At 37.9% G+C, this 18,408-nt stretch overlaps 1 protein-coding gene across 1 annotated transcript in view; it reads right to left on the bottom strand.

Annotated features, from left to right (window-relative positions):
- Window positions 1–17,912, bottom strand: part of LOC134801896 (sex peptide receptor) — a 92,117-nt gene extending 74,205 nt beyond the window's left edge. Inside the window, exon 1 of the mRNA XM_063774548.1 lies at window positions 17,901–17,912. The gene's annotated coding sequence lies outside the window, so the exon portion shown is untranslated. The remainder of the gene's footprint in view (window positions 1–17,900) is intronic.
- Window positions 17,913–18,408: the final 496 nt, after the last annotated feature.

The raw sequence follows: 18,408 nt of genomic DNA, 5'->3' as shown, positions 1-18,408 counted from the left end.
TGACAAACGCGTCAGAAGAAGAATTTGACTCTTTATTGTCTAAACTCAAAGAAATGGGTGCTGTCTTGCGTGCTCCTTCATGCAGGTATCGCCCTAACATTACTAAAAGGAGAGTGGGTGAGAGCCCGGGACCCGTCAGTCGGTCATCCCCGGCTCCGCCCTACGATCCGGGTTGATATCCTTCTCTCCACTGTTCAATTTCATGTTACTAACTTACACAGACTACTGACATTCACTTCCCTAAGCAGTTTTTATTTCTGACTGACTCACCGACTCATTTAGACATCATCACAACAAAGACCTGAGTCCCTTCTGGACTCTGGCACCCTCTTTTTCCCCGGACGCCCCGGCGTCATTGCAATAGTGAAAGGAGAAACATCCTAACTTAGTTGAACACCCAAAAAAAAAAAAAAAAAAACCGGGCAAGTGCGAGTCAGACTCGCGCACGAAGGGTTCCGTACCATAATGCAAAAAAAAAAAACCAAAAAAAGCAAAAAAAAAACGGTCACCCATCCAAGTACTGACCACTCCCGACGTTGCTTAACTTTGGTCAAAAATCACGTTTGTTGTATGGGAGCCCCATTTAAATCTTTATTTTATTCTGTTTTTAGTATTTGTTGTTATAGCGGCAACAGAAATACATCATCTGTGAAAATTTCAACTGTCTAGCTATCACGGTTCGTGAGATACAGCCTGGTGACAGACGGACGGACGGACGGACGGACGGACGGACGGACGGACGGACGGACAGCGAAGTCTTAGTAATAGGGTCCCGTTTTACCCTTTGGGTACGGAACCCTAAAAAGAACGTTTTGACTGTTCGAAAAAATAAACTGATTTGACTAGTATAGGTAGTGAAATACCCTACCTGAGGCATTGTTCCCAGTACGGTTACCATCAGTTTGTCACTGACATAAACGCCGTCGAGAACGTAATTTACTTTCTATACATCCCGTTTGCACTAATATGCGAGTGCGAGCGAGATGTATAGAAAGTAAATTACGTTCTCGACGGCGTTTATGTCAGTGACAAACTGATGGTAACCGTACAGGACACTGGCCGCGTTTGTGGTAGTGAATTTAACTTGAGATATCATTGTTAACGTTGTCGTTGTCGAAAGTAGAATTAATAGAGTTAGACCAAGATAAATCTGCAACGATTTTGATAGCATACGCATTGCAAGTGTTATTTATACGTCATAATTTCACTGCGAGTGCTATCAAAATCGTTGCAGACTTATCTTGGTCTAACTCTAGGCAAGTTGAATAATAAAACGGCCCGAAACGAACTTTAAGATACGTCAAATAATAGATCTAGAAACGATATGGATTAGATATGTCAGTGTCAAATGTGACGTTTCTTCAAACAAAAACGTCACTTTTGACACTAACACATCTAATCCATATCGTTTCTAGATCTATTAATTGACTTAGCTTAAAGTTCGAATCGGGCAGTAAGTAAAGATTTATGATACAATGATTGCTAACCGGCTAAATCGATATACTAATCCAAGACTAATCCTAAAATGAAAAATAATAAAAGTCAGGACGCATTTTGTACCTACAGTGAATAAGATCATAAGTTACACAAATTCAAGTCACACCATTCTGGATTCTGGAGATATGTCCGACAAGAAATTGTAGAAAATTATTGAGGGCGCCACTTCCTACGTAACTGTCACATTTTTGACGTAAAAAGCTTAAACATGATGGCAACAATTTAGTACCTATGGATTGCCTATGGAAGTATTTTAGTTCCATTTTATTTTATTTCTACTATTTTATGTCGCTCTATATGAAGGCCATTTTAAACAAACTTTTGCAATGGGACCGTAAAAAATTGTCCCGCTCATAGAAAACTTCAAGAGTTAAATGGCCGAAATATATCAAAATTACACTTTTTGTATAAGATGAGTAGTAGGTACTTAAGTGAAAAATATTTCTGAAAATATTGAGACAAGGTAGTTTTGAGACATCCTAACAACAACAACGCCTAACAACAACACTATTACAATTTACTCTTTTAAAATATCTAATATCTACTCTCTCACAAATCCTATTTTCAGTACTTATAATATTATTCAAGACTGAAATAAAAACTTGCAAACCACTTCCGTGAAACTCATGACTGTAATTTTATAAACTAAAATAGATTTAAAGCCCGCATCACTAAGCAAATTTGATCAAATTTAAACAAGCTAGGAACTAGGGCGTTGCAAACCGCTGCCTAGATTTTATAACGGTGAAAGCTGTATTTAATACCAGAGACACGTATTTTTTAAAGAATGTCTATCTTTATTTTATACGTTCTATAGTCGTACCAAAAGAAGACAGGAGTAGGCTGCCCAGCAAGCGAACAACCGCTCCACCTACCCGGTTGTAATTACATAGTTGTAAGTAGGATAAGGCAATATTCAGCAACATTTTAAATTTATATAAATTTACCCTGTAGGTACGTATTCTAACAATTATACCTACAGCACACACTACTTGACACTTATACAAATCACTGATTTAAACTTTCACGATTATTAAACATTATCAAACTGCACAACGGGACTTAATCGCGTATTTAAGTTTTAAGATTTACCTCCGACGTTTCGAGACCACGGGGACAACGCCGTCCTCGAAACGTCGGAGGTAAATCTTAAAACTTAAATACGCGATTAAGTCCCGTTGTGCAGTTTGATAATACTTATACAAATCTTTGAGACAAATATAAGTAGATCGTAAGTAACTCACCCACAGGCTGAAAACACACCGTTCTGTTGGACAGAATGTAACATACGAACGGGTAATAAACATCTTTCTAATAATTCTGTTCTTCGATCTGGAGAGGGCGCTTTCTTCGCACAGAGGCTAAGTTTGGTGATGCAGAGGGGTAACGCCGCTAGCGTTCTTACGACCATGCCGGGGGTGATTTGGGGAAAGTTATTATATTTAGTTTATTGTGTGTAACTGTAGGTACTTGAATTAAAAGAAAAAGTTCTAGAGTCTGTGCGGAAAGAGAAGAGTCGTGAAACGTATGGGGCCCAATACATTCCACAACTATTCTCTTATCGCACAGACTCTAGTAGATGTGATGTAGCAAAATCTCAGGCTCATAGAGATACGAATCGTACTGGTTTTACCATTCTTTATTATTGACTTGTCAATGTTAAAGACCATAAAGTTATTCCGAGTCAAACAAGAATGAAATAGCAGAAACTTATACTTTACATTAGAATTCAACTTTAAGGCGCTTAGCGCTCCCAACACACTAGCAACAAAAAATATTTAATTAATAATATCTATACAATGTGAAGTGACGTAAATGCCAATAGCCATAAGGCTCCTTTTTATACGCAAACACCATGTGTGTTAAGCTGTTTTGGATTGTAGTAGAAAACCCGGTTATCTCTAGTTTATCTAACTTTAGAATAAACAAACTATTCTCACGTTTTAAGTTGAAGCAGAAGTTGGTTGTGTTATCTTCTTTGCGTGTTTATGTTTTGCGTTTGTATGAATTGCGATAGTTCTTTGTTGCGAATAAATTTGTAAGCTCTACTCTGGAGTTTGAAACTGTTGGGGCGTTTTATGAATATTCTAGTTTCGTCTGCGGGCATTGTATAATAGATAGTCATAGTCATAATTACAAGTTCCTGCATGTACAGTCGCCATCAGATATATCGGAGCGGCCAAGGTGCTCACAAATATCGGAACACGCCTCTATTGTCAGGGCGTTAGAGCGCGTGTTCAGATATTGTGAACACCTTAGCCGCTCCGATATATCTGATGGCGACTGTACATGTTCGACTAACCTGTTATGGATTTCTGTGGTAGGTATGTTAAAAATAAATGTTTTTTTTTTATTATGGCTGCAGTAGAAACTAGAATTATGAAATTAGAATACTATTGCTACTGGCGGCGCGATTTGGAAAATGAATTAGAGATTAACTAGATACGATATAGTAAAGATATGTGGCCTCCCACGGGTAAAGGTACCTTATGGCGGTTGGCCCTTACGCTATTATTAACGTCGCTCCAATATTATTGCGGCGCTATGCGACGTTAGCGCCAGCCGCCATAAGGTACCTTTTGCCGTGGAACGTCACATAACCATACTATTTCATATCTAGTGAATCTCTAATTGATTTCCCGAATCGCGGCACCAGCCGCCATAAGGTACCTTTTGCCATGGAACGTCACATATCTTTACTATTTCATATCTAGTGAATCTCTAATTCATTTCCCGAATCGAGCCGTTGAGCTTGAACACTGATTGTCTATTATAAACTGAAATAGATCTTACATTATTACTACTCGTAAAGAAGAATTTAGAAAACTCAAATCAAAATTACATCACTACACCTTAAGGGGCCCACTGATTAACAGTCCGCCGGACGGTATCGGCCTGTCCGTTAGAACAAAATTTTGACAGTTCCGAACAACTGACAGGCCGACACCGTCCGGCGGATTGTTAATCAGTGGGCCCCTTTATAAAACAAAGTCCCCCGCCGCGTTTGTCTGTTTGTGTGTTTGTATGTTCGCGATGAACTCAAAAACTACTGAACGGATTTTCATACGGTTTTCACCTATCGATAAAATGATTCTTGAGGAAGTTTCAGGTGTATAATTTGTTAGCCCGTGCGAAGCCGCTAGTATTTAATAAAATATTTTGATTTGTTACCAAATCTGCAGACCTTGCGAAGCCCCATGGCCCCGTCATGTTTAAAAAAAATCCATAAATACCTATCGAACCTGTTAACAAAACTTCACGAAAATCGGTTTAGAAATGTGACCTGTATATTGGCGAACAATCGCACATACGAAATCGTTTTTGCCCAAACTGAAATGGAGACTCTTCGCTTTAAAAAGGCACTAGGGCAAAAAAAAAAAATTTTTTTAAATAAGTGGAGTAATTCACCAGTAACTGGCCACCGGCCAATAACTGGCCACCCTAAACTAAAAATGAATTCTATTCACCTATAAACAGAATTCGTTTTAGTATAAGGTTTCAATAACTGGCCAGCCTTCAATAACTAGCCGCCTTGGTGGCCAGTTAATGGCGAATTACCCTACCTAAATGTAAATGAAAACACAAAAAACCTAAGAAGTTAACGGGAAGTTATTTTGGCGGGAAATATTAAAAAGGACAACAAAACAGTTTACATCCCCCATTCAGAGCCGTAACCGAAAAATACCCATTTTGAAATAATAAAGGCGCCATCAACACTCCGAACCGTAGACTTCATAGCATAGGCTTCGCATTGTAAGTTTTCAAGAAGAGCCGCCGTCATCAGCATTAATTCAACTGAGTTGCACTACGCACTTTGAAGCGTTTAAAAAGACGCCCCCGTTTTACACATTCAGAACTCAGTTTTTATTGATATTCGTAAATTACCTACATGCGTATTTATTGTTAACGTGGACTGAACTGCACTACGCTTATGAGCTGCATAAATGGCTGTTTTTTTAGAAAATATCAAGATTTAACTGATGGAAATTTATAAAACAGTCACTTTTTGCGACTACATATCAGGTTGGTCCTATAACAAAAGTCGTTTAGTATATACGTCGTTTAGTATTTACCTCGCGAAGTACAACCAGACGTTGTAAAACTGTAGAGACCGACCGAAACTGATTTTTTTCCGAAGCCGAAGGTTCGGTTTTGTTCTAGTTTTGGCCGAAGGTCCGGTTTATATCATTCTAATGCCGAAACTAACATCTAAACATCGGTCGGACACTACCGAAAATACAGTTTCGGCGCGGCCGAAAGGTTCAGCAGTTTTTTTGGGCGAATCCGACCTTCGGCCATAACATGATTTTTATGCCGAAACTTGCCGAAACCGAAACTTCGGTCGTACACTTAAAACAGCATGTATGCTCTATCTCAGGGGTCACCAATTACTTTCTTCAGGGGTCAGGTTCTTAAAATAAAATGACCATCGCGGTCCATTTCTACTTGAGTTTATTAAATAAGCAAATAATAAAATAGGTTGGTGGTCCGGATCCGGACCGCGGTCCGCCATTTGCTGACCCCTGATCTATCTAATAATAGGCGATCTACGCCCCAAACCCTTTTTGATAATGTATACCAAAACCTCTTTGTTCTGTAATTGGATAGACTTACAAGTATTGGAACTTCGGGCCGTGAAATTGTTTCAGAATTCTCGTCTTAAAACGTTCCCGTTCTGTGAAAGTTAGTAAAGTGTCTTTGAGGTTAAAATAGAATATTTAGAGACCCCGTTATCAATGGAGGAATCCAACGAAATTATTTTTGATTAAAGCCTAAGTTTGCATCATTTCTATATTCAGGATCATTCCACAAAATTGTCTACCGCGCGAACGTAGGTACTCATTTCCCGTACAGTCAGCAGCATAAGTTGCTAGGCGAGGTGTTCAAATTTACCTTGACATGCTCTTATTCTCTTAACAATAAAGTCGCTACAAGATCATTTTGAACACCTGGCCCGCTTAGCAACTTCTGCTGCTGACTGTACAGCGTACCTACTTGTAAAGTGCTTAAGAGGTGATTTACAAAACTCGGTTAATAAGGTGGTGGTACCAGTGCTCGACATGCTAATGCCCAATAGATGGCACCCTGCTGTCACCTCTATTGACAATGACTTAAGTTTCAAGATGACATGTATTGGGACCGCGTCGACCAGCACCACCACCTTAGTACATAGTTTATGTGACCACCACATAATGAAAGGCATTTGATTTAATGTCTAATTATGAACAGTTACATATTAAACTGCATTAATATCTACGCACATATTGTAAGCTCTCTATGATGTTATTAAATTGTACAACGGGCATTTTCACTTAACTGTGTACCATTAACGGCCGGTTAGCAATCGTCACAAAACTGACAGTCAATGTCAAACCCCATACATTTTGTCAGGAATGTGACGGTTAGACGTTACTGAAACAAGTCGCGCTTTAAAGTTCAAGTTAAAATGAAAATTACCTTAAATCAGTGTCTCTCTATTGTGTTCAGGAATAGCATGTTACTACCGCCATTGCGGAATCGTTGTTCTGTCGCGGATATCCGGTAGTGTTTCCCAAATATCGATCAACGCATACCTACCTACCTACACTGTTTGATCGAGCGATAATTTATCGCTCATTTTACATGCAAGTAGTGCGACTACTTTTTGAGACAAGACAAACTGAAAGCCAAATGACGGTAAAAGATAACTTTTTACGCATAATCACGCAACCGTAGTTTTTAGAGTTCCAATAGCCAACTAGGAACCCTTATTATATTTAGTTTCGCCATGTCCGTCTGTCTGTCCGAGGCTTTGCTCCGTGATCGGTAGTGCTAGAAAGTTGCAATTTCGCATGGATATATAAATTAGTTACGCCGACAAAGTCGTAACATAAAAAGTAAAATAAAAATTCTCGTAGGGTGGCTTCCCTACACGAAAAGTGGGTAAGATTTTTTTTTTGTTTGAACCATATACCAGTGTGTGATGTCGTTGGGTAGGTATTTCAAAACGAATATGGGCCTTAAGGACAGTCAGAATACAGAGATAAAGTCGCAGGCAGATGCTAGTATTATCACACTCTTAATAAAATACTGGGAAAGCTATTTGTTATTATAACGATGATATACAATCGCAATAGGCTATAAAATTTAAATATGACAGCTTCGCTAATTAATTTGCTCGGCAAGCGCTCTGGCCACCCAGCGGTAAACGTATGCTTCCAAACGTAAAGCCAATCCCGACTCGTACCAATGAGTTTCTTGGAGAAGTTGGGTTATAGTAGTTTTTTAGGGTTCCGTACCCAAAGGGTAAAAACGGGACCCTATTAATAAGCCTCCACTGTCCGTCTGTCTGTCTGTCACCAGGCTATCTATCTCATGAACCGTGATAGCTAGACAGTTGAAATTTTCACAGATGATGTATTTCTGTAGCCGCTTTAATAATAAATACTAAAAAGTACGGAACCCTCGGTGGGCGAGTCCGACTTACATTTGTCCAGTTTTTTTACATTTAAACGCTTTTTACGCTATTTAATTTGTGGATTCAATCGATATCTGATATTTGATATTATTAAATTATTTTACCCCCTCAGTAGACAGTTTAGTCAACCCAAAATTTCAATGAATTGCAACATTGATAACAGGGTTTGGTAGTGGTCTACACCTAAACTAGGTTTCAATTTTATTTATATACAAATTTACCTACCTAATACTGATACTGAGGTGGATGAGCTGTCTGTATGATGACGAAGCCTGCGCTGTGAATCTGAAGGTACCTATGCTGTTATTATTATGTTGTTTTTTTTTTGGGTCAATAAATTTCTTTACTATGCAGTGTGGAAAGATATGTCGGGCCCTGGAGGGAAACTACCTTAAATCCTTAAGTTGGCTCATTTTACTTAAAGGAGACATTCCTTTATTTTTAAAAAGAAACAAAACTGCATTCAAAGATTTTTTTTAAATTCGCTTGACTCGACCGGGAATCGAACCGAGTAATACTTCCAAAACATAAACACTCGCTATTTTTTTCTACTAGTCGATACAGTTAATGTTAATGATAACATTTCTCCAAGAAACATTAGGTCTTACACTCGTCTGTCGTACAAAATATCCATAAACTCGAATATTTAGTACTCAAGAATATTTTTAGACAAGCAAAATTGAAGAAAAAAAGAAAAATCTTTGAATGCAGTTTTATTCCTTTTTAAAAATAAAGGAACGTCTCCTTTAAGTAAAATGAGCCAACTTAAGGATTTAAGGTAGTTTCCCTCCAGGGCCCGACTTATTTTTCCACACTGTATACTGAAACTCCAGGGCCATGGGGTTCTAGCGTGCACAAGTTGTTCGCAGAAATCGCGAAGCGTCTGGTTGACGTAGCTGGTGACCGAAGAGCTGGCGGCTACCTCGCACAACGTATCAGCATTGCGATACATCGAGGAAATACCGCCAGCATCCTTGGTACATGCCTCAAGGGCCTATTTTAGATTTAAGCTAGTTATTAATTTCTTTTAGTAGTACCACTGTATATATCTTGTATGTAAATATGTAAAAAAAAATTCCTAATAGGTATTCAGATCATATCCTAACATATGCCTTCGTATATTCTGCGGCATACTTAACATAGGTTCCCTCTAATAAGTTATTTGACGCTCATCTATAATTCAGCAAAACGTTCGACCCAAATTTATTGGTATCATAAAACACGGCAACACGTCATATCTCATGTGCTAACCGTAATCAATTTTGCCCCTTAACTGTACCACTTATCATTGCAATCTACACCTTGACAATCAGAACCCAGGGTGGTTTTTAGCTTGTATTGTTTTGGAGGTTTTAACGTAAAATTTCGACAATTGTAAAGTGATCCGAGAGGAATTGTAATGAGCCTTTTATGAGGTGTGTTTAAATGCAAATTTAGACACTAAGAAGACCGTTTGAGTGATGGGGTTCTGCTTAACCTTAGCGATATTAATTGGGTCAAATAAGTAGGTCAGAAAAGGATTATTTTCATTTTAAAATAAGAGTTAATTTCAAAGTAATTAGACATTATTTGTAGAATGAGGTGTTATAATTTTTAGGGTTCCGTACCTCAAAAGGAAAAACGGAACCCTTATAGGATCACTCGTGCGTTTGTATGTCTGTCTGTCCGACCCCCCCCCCCCCCTCTCTCTCTCTTTGTCACCGAAACTACTGGGTAAAAAATACACAAAATAGTTCTTTACGTATAGAAACCTATTAGAAATGTGCAGTCAAGCGTGAGTCGGACTTAATTACCTACTTAGTTTATGATCCAATCCCTACGGGTTTTTTAAAGACATTTCATTCACGCTCCACATAAAAAAATACATTTTTAAAAATTGGGTAATGTACGGAACCCTTGGAACGCGAGTCCGACTCCCACTTGACCGGTTTTTTGATATTAATTACTGTGGTGATGATTGATTGATTGATGACCGTAATTACTGTACGATGTACATCAATAACGCGTTATCACTAACGTACATACATAATAAAATTCAAAATATTATCAATCAAAGTTGTTTAAAACTCAAAGTAATATTTGAACACTCTATAGTCTGGGTTTCGGAGACCCCGGTATATACCATCTTCATTTAAAAGGCTGAGGAAAAAAAATAGATGAAAACTTAAGCGCTAGGATCTGTCAATTTCCTTGATAAAATTAGTGACGGATCGAAAATCATAACCGCAGCAGCAACACGGCGGCAAACGTTGTTTTAATAAATAAATATCTGGGAGACCGAGCTTTGCTCGGAAAATATAAAAACTCAAAAATGCATTTTTTCCCAGAGATAAGATCCAGCTAGATCGATTTATCGCCTCCGAAAACCCCCATATAGCTAATTTCATAGAAATCGTTAGAGCCGTTTCCGTTCCCGAAATATATCGTCAGGCGACAAGCAAAACTCACTAATTACCTACTAAAAATATTTAAACTAAAATCGACCTTTTTTAGTACTAATGGCTATGAACCTTAACCTTACCTTCTACCTTCACTATGGCTATGAACTTGTGGTGGTAATCAGTGAGTTTTGCTTGTCACCCGACGATATATATAAATAAATAAACAAGAATTGCTCGTTTAAAGGTATTAGGTAGATATATAGATTAGATAGATATTCACCACCAGTAAAAAATGCAAAATGAATTCAAAATTATTAAAACAATACACTGGTAAAATTTGAATGCCTCCCTGAAGAAACAATTTTAAATACTTTTCAGCTTTATATAAAATCCCAATATCTATTTTTAGTCTCCTTCTTCGTAAAAGCCCCTGAAAGTCGTTTCTAAATGAAATCACAACAAGTATCATAAATAAGCGAAACGCGAAATTACTTGAAAAAAAGTGAATATTTTATGGTAGGAATAATTCGAACTCTTAAGGGGGCGACTAAAATGGAGCTGGGAGTCCGCAACCTCACTGAGTTGTAGGTTGTAGTTCATTATTAAAGAAAAACCGGACAAGTGCGAGTCGGACTCGCCCACCGAGGGTTCCGTACGTTTTAGTATTTATTGTTATAGCGGCAACAGAAATACATCATCTGTGATCAACTGTCTAGCTATCACGGTTCATAAAATACAGCCTGGTTACAGACAGACAGACAGACGGACATTGGAGTCTTAGTAATAGGGTCCCGTTTTTACCCTTTGGGTACGTAACCCTAACTAATCGTTTAGTCATCTAGAGTCTTACAGCATTTAGTAACTGGATCATCGCTGTCATTTTCTTTACGAAACAGTCTGCCGATTTTTGCGGGGGAGGGGATGTCAAAAGTGTTGCTATTTCTACATGATTTGTACGTAACGTACAAATAGCCATGTCAGTCCATACAAAAGTTTGCACAATTGTGCAAGTTTTTCGGCAGAGGAGTAAGCTCTTAAAGGCGACTCCAGTTATTAAATGCTCTAAGTCTAGAATCCATCTAATCTAAAAGTGACATTGACGGAGTGCTAAGGCGCAGAGTTAACTTAGAGTACTTAGATGGGCTCGATTAATAAAGTTAAAGGTGACATTCGAGGTGACAATGTAATTACTGCAGCCGTGTTGATGTCGCCAGTGTATTTGCCAATTTCCTTGATAAAATAAGTGACGTTAACCGGTGAATTGGTACAATTTACCCGTAGTTTTTTAAATTGAATGGTGCCATTCGTTTTGTGCTGTTTGTCATACCTGAAACAAAGAAAAAATACAGTCATCAATATTGAATACCTACGAGTACTGTAGTAAAACTATAGTCTGTCAAGTCGTTTCCGTCAGTAGAATAAAGCGGCTGATGTAGGCGCGAAGGGTTATCGTCCCATACAAAATTTAACTTCGTGCCCTTTTCTACTAACAAAGTAGTTTGACCGACTATAGATAAATAGATAGAAGATACTCGCATAATACTGTTTATCGCCACATTACTATGATATAGGAAGCTCATGTTTATTATATGAAGAATGTAGTAAAGTAAAGTAACGTTAATTTATAAGTAATATTACATTTATACTTATAAAGTAAAGTAAGTATTACATTTTACTAGTTGTAGTCTCAAAACTCAGCTGCCTTTTACTAGAAATTCCCGCAACTTTTTTACCAACTGCCTCAGATTAGTGAAACACTTATAACAAATAATAACCAATTTTTGCAGCAAGTTGCCCAGGATACATTTTAAGGGCCCTCTCACTCCATTAACCGTGGACGGACCAAAACTTTTTTCCGGGACGTCAACGGCAGCGTGCTATTGTGTCTTATGGTCGTGTTATTCCCGACGCACCCGGGCGTTTTCTAAAATAAACATTGAAAACCTGATTCTTTCAAATCTGGACATTCTTGGGCTCATTCCACTCAGAATCGACAGCATTATCTATACTACCATTAAAAAAAGTAGTCGCAAAATGTCCATTCCATTACGTCACGTTTTAGTGTGAAAACATTACTTGTTTGTAGGTATGTGCGTGACGCAGTGGAAAGTATAATTTTCATACAAATATTTGGGACATTTTTTTAGCATCAGGATTGAATATGCTAGTGATTCTGAGTTGAGTGAACCCAAAAACACCAGGATCAATTCAATTTTTTTTATGTTTGATGATCCTTTTGTGAAATTCTTAGTGTTTGATCTGTATAATATGGAATAATATTAACAGCAATAAATTGCTCTGATAATTAGATTAAGATAATATGTACCTAATAACTATTCGTAAGTGCTTGTTCCTAGGCTTACATGAATAAAGTATATTTTGACTTTTGACTTGTAAAAAAGAGGCGAACGTTCGCACCCGCTAAGTAAGCGATAGGAATACAGCACCAGATGCCCCGGGATTCGGTACAATGAGTATACGTTATCATTAGCCAATTTCAAAAACTAAAGATGCTTTTCCGGGTACATCGGTTTTGCTCAACAGTGTTTCACACAAAAAGCTATGTTTTTTAGGGATCCGTGTATTAATGAGGTTTTGACTTTATTACATTTAAACTACAAATATTTTTTTATGAAAATCGTCTTAAGAGTCACACGAATCCGCCGCCATAAAGCCGCTTCCATACATTTGAAATTGTGCTCTCTTTTTAAAACGACAAGCTAAGGGGTCATCCATTAATTACATCACACATTTAGGGGCGGAAGGGGGCCACAAAATGTGACACAATACTAGACATAGTTAAATATATATTACTTAAATGTTTATGCCAGTTTTCATGTTAAGGGTCATCCATTAATTACATCACACGAATTTCTAGGTTTTTTGACCCCCTCCTCCGCTCATTGTCATACATGGTCACATTTAGCAAACCCCTCCCCCCCTGGTGTGACGTCACATTTTTTCAACGAAATCGGCAAATCGAATTAAGTAGGTTGTACCTATTATTAATATTTTATCAAAATATTTCTGAAAAAAGATATACCGGGTGTGGCCTGTAACATCAGCAAATAATTAAAACATAGATTGTACTCCTCAAACGGTGACACTTTTGTTCAACAACTTTTAAAAATTATGAAGTTTTTAGACTCCCTATTTTTCATACAAAATAAATATTATCTTCAATGGACGCCATCGCCACTCCATATCATTGTGATTGACGTTGCTTGTCATGCCTTAAACATAACAATATTCGCAATACATTGCGTCTTAGAATAAACTTTAAAGTGCATTAAAAATCAAACTACAAGTTATTTTTAAAAGTCGCTGAACAAATGTTGGTCAGTATGAGGAGTACAGCTTACAGTTTAATTTTTTGCTCATATTACAGGCCACACCCGGTATTAGTAATTTTATAACCCAAAACTAATTAGGAAATAAAATTGAACGAATATAAATGATTATTGTTCCAAAAATCTGTTATTTAACTGTACAGCGAATTAAATATTTTAAATTAGTTACTGTGTGTCGTCGTCGACGATGTGACCTGGCTCCAATTTCACCACGGTGACAGGTGCGACAATTGTAAAACATCACTGTTGCTGACGTCACAGGCATCCATGGGCTACGGTTACCGCTTAGCATCGGGCGGGCCGTATTCCTGTTTGCCACCATCATTGTTTTATTAAAAAAAACTTTATTATATCGGAAATAAACAGATATTTCTCTTGCTAAGTTTATGACAATTGTCACAAGAAACACTACAATTGTCACGAAATTCCGACATATACCTCATTACCTGTCAAGAATTACCTACAATTCTTCTAAATCTTGACAATTGTCAGAAACTTCGCAAAAGAAATATCTGTTTTTTTCCGATATAATAAAGTTTTTTTAAATAATACAATGATGGTGGCAAACAGGAATACGGCCCGCCCGATGGTAAGTGGTAACCGTAGCCCATGGATGCCTGTGACGTCAGCAACAGTGATTTTACAATTGTCGCACCTGTCACTGTGGTGAAATTGGGGCCTGGTATGTTGTGATAATGGGGAGGGAGGAGTCACAAACTTAGGGAGGAGGGGGTCAAAAAACCTAGAAATTCGTGTGATGTAATTAATGGATGACCCCTAACATGAAAACTGGCATAAACATTTAAGTAATATATATTTAACTATGTCTGGTATTAGTTTTCCGCACTTTTAAAGGCCAAGCCAAATTACACCCGTCAAACCGGGGTATCGTTTACCATCAGCCATAATATTATATTTTGCAGTTTGCTCAAGGGCATTTCTATTTAAAGTTTTACCCCAAACTTGCATTTAGATTTTTATATTTATTTCCACTCAGAATCACGAGCTCTTTCGATCCTAATACAAGAAAAAAAGTGTCCCCAAAATTTCATACAATTTTTTTGTCCGTTTTGTTACGGTCACAGGAGGTTGTATAGAAAACCGTGACCAAACGGACCAAAAATTTCGGGTCACGTTATTCTCAGTAAAAATGGAAAAAGCTCGTGATTCTGAGTAGAAATAATATAAAAATTCTCAATTCTAACGCAAAAAAACGTTACGTAAAGTGTTACGTAAGCATTTGCTAAAACTCGAGTTCGAATAATATCCATCATTATTATATTCATAGTATGTATGTATTTTATAAACGTGTGGTAGTTTATATATATTTTATTTATTTATGTAGTTTATAAGTATAGTTGGGTTTTTTTTAATTCACTCAATATATTTCTCTCTCTGCACCAATTGTAGGTCCGTTTGGCCCTATGGCTGACTGGTAGAGAATGCCATTTGGCATTAAGTCCGCCATTTGTACATTGTTGTATATATTTTGAGCAATAAAGTTGAAATAAAAAAATGGGCACAACTTTAAATAGAAATGCCTTTGAAAACACTCCTTTACCTGCACGAGTAGAAAATTACCGATCAAACATTATAATAATCAATCACAAATTCGGGGATCGCGTCCCGGCACGCGCCATACATCATCTCTGATGTAAAACGGGATATTACGGCTTTTAGCTACACTCCCGGAGCCGAAAAAAAAGCGCTGGTGTGGCCTAGCGGTAAGAGCGTGCGACTTTCAATCCGGAGGTCGCGGTTTCAAACCCCGGCTCCTACTAATGAGTTTTTCGGAACTTAATTTATGTACACTGAGACAAAAAACTAACAAAAAAACACTTAGAATTACAAAAATAAAACTTAATCCGGGGACAAGGAGAGTCAACTAATAGGAACAAATTGACTTTTGCAATTTCCATTTAGTAGGAAATACAACTTCTATATTTGTAATTTGAAGTTTGCTAGAGTATATTTCAGAAATTTGGTTTTGTTATTCCGAGAGGTGCTTTAGCAATATCGGAGGTGATGACGTCATGGGTGAAAACTAAGCGTGCTTTAGCAATATCGGAGACGATGACGTCATAGGTTTTACTAAACTGTACTGCGATTCCAAGCTAGCTGTTGTTATTCTAGAGATAATGACGTCACAGGCAAAAACTAAACTGTTTGCAATTCCTCCGCCCCTTGCAAACGGGCGCCGCGAGAGCATGTCGCGCGCGTGGTAGCTACCCGTCTCTATTTCTGTCTGTATGAATAAAAAAGCATTTGGTAGTATATCTCTGTACTAAAGAGGCACTATAAAAGCCTGTCGAGATATTCTACCCATTCCTTTCTTATTCATACAGTCAGAAAGAGACTAGTCGTTATTACGCGCGCAACATGCTCTCGCGGCGCACCTGTGCTAGGGAGGTTGGAATTGCAAACAGTTTAGATTTACCTATGATGTCATTATCACTAGAATAACAACAGCTAGCTCGAAGTTGCAGAACAATATATTCCTGTAGACCCCAACTACACAGTAGGTCGCGGGTTAATATGTCCATGGCCCACAATATATCCTAAATTTATTATTTAACTTAAGTATGTTTTAAAGAAAGAAGACACGAGACACGCCCGCCCGACATCCGACATAATACTAACTCTAACCAAATGAACGTAGCAAGTAGTAAATTTTACTAAAATCACTAACATTCGTTTCGCTGTGTTGGTATTACAAAACTCGTTTAGTGATTGGTACAACAATGAACATAAACACAACAAGTCTATCTACTAAATACCAGTAAACTTTGTAATGTCGCTATAGTAACAACTGAATTGTTATTTTAAATGGGGTAATGTTATTCCCGCGAACTCGTTTTTTAGATATTACAAAACTATGTAAGTGAGACATTTACTAAAATCATAACTTGAAATCACAGATGCTTTTTTCCAAAAATCACAAACTTTACTAGTAAAAATCGGAGAATTTTAGTAGTAATAAAAATGGATTGTAACAAATACTGAACTTTGTTTAATGCTCCATTTACTAAAGTCTGTTTGCTGAAATTAGATTTAGTATTACTGAGCTGTTTGTAGAAATAAATAAATTTTACAGAAATAGTGAAACTTCCATGATTACTACTAAAACTTCATTTTTTCCCCCAGTACAGAACTGTTTATTAATTCCTGGTGATGATTTTTCTCTCAGTGTACCTACGAAATATCATTTGATATTTACAAGTCGCTTTTCGGTGAAGGAAAACATCGTGAGGAAACCGGACTAATCCCAATAAGGCTTAGATTACCCTCTGGGTTGGAAGGTCAGATGGCAGTCGCCTCGTAAAAACTAGTGCCCACGCCAATTCTTGGGATTAGTTGTCATGAGCCGTGGCAAAATACCGGGATAACGCGAGGAAGAAGAAGAAGACAACACTCCCGGAGCCGATTCCGATTCAACAACTTTACGGCTTTGATCTTATTCTGATACGATTTTGAAGATCGCTCACTCTGAGGGCCTACCGCGAACCACGTTCGACGTTTTGCCTCTCTGTCGCACTTGTAAATTCGTTCGTAAGTGTGACAGGGAGGCAACACGTCGAACGTGGCTCGCGGTAGGCCCTCTGATTAGTGCATGCGAAATGAAGGAGAAGCGCCAATCACCAAGAGATGATCGTTGAGGTCGAATCAAAACCATAAAAAATTGTGAAATTAAAATCAATCTCCTGCTCTTACCAATTCTCCCTTAATACTTTAAGTAGAAGAAGATTGATTTAATGTCATTGGAAAATATATGGCGTTAAGTCCTTTTCTAGAAATTGTTCAAATCATTTATTTACATACAATATATACATATACAGTGGTACTACTAAACGAAATTAATAACTAGCTTAAATCTAAAATAGGCCCTTGAGGCATTGTACCAAGGATGCTGGCGGCATTTCCTCGCTGTATCGCAATGCTGATACGTTGTGCGAGGTAGCCGCCAGGTCTTCGGTCACCAGTTACGTCAACCAGACGCTTCATTACTGATTGGTGCATATGAAACGAATAAATAAATAACTATTGGGGACATCTTACACAGTTCGACTTAGCCCCGAACTAACCAAAGCTTGTACTATGGGTGCTAGGCGACGATATAAACATACTTATATAGATAAATACATACTTACATACATAGAAAACAACCTTAACTCAGGAACAAATGTCTGTGTTCATCACACAAATAAATTCCCTTACCGGGATTCGAACCCAGGACCATCGGCTTCGCAGGCAGGGTCACTACCCACTAGGCCAGACCGGTAGTCAAACGAAGTGAAAGTTGTGCGTGAGAAGCGCCAAACAACAAGATGATCGTCGACGTCGAATCAAAACCATAGCAAATTATGAAATTAGAATAGCCTCCTGCTCTTAGCAATTCTCCCTTTTAATACCTACTTTATTTAGAAGAAGATTGACTTAATGTCATTTGAAAGAATATGGAGTTAGGTCCTTTTTAGATTACGAACGCCTTAAAGCATTTAATAACTGGAGTCGCCTTTAAGAGCTTACCCCTCTGCCGAAAACCTTGCACATGCACAATTGTGCAAACTTTTGAGATGGCTATTTGTACGTTACGTAGAAATCATGTAGAAATAGCAATACATTTGACGTCCCCTCCCCCGCAAAAATCGGCAGACTGTTTTGTACAGAAAATGACAGCCATGACGTCTCCAGTTACTAAATACTCTAAGGAACGGGGCAATAT

The sequence above is a fragment of the Cydia splendana genome, chromosome 23, assembly GCF_910591565.1.
Source record: "Cydia splendana chromosome 23, ilCydSple1.2, whole genome shotgun sequence".
NCBI classification, from domain to species: Eukaryota; Metazoa; Arthropoda; class Insecta; order Lepidoptera; family Tortricidae; genus Cydia; species Cydia splendana.
Note: the sequence above shows the minus strand (reverse complement) of the source record. Positions and strands in the feature narration are given on the sequence as shown.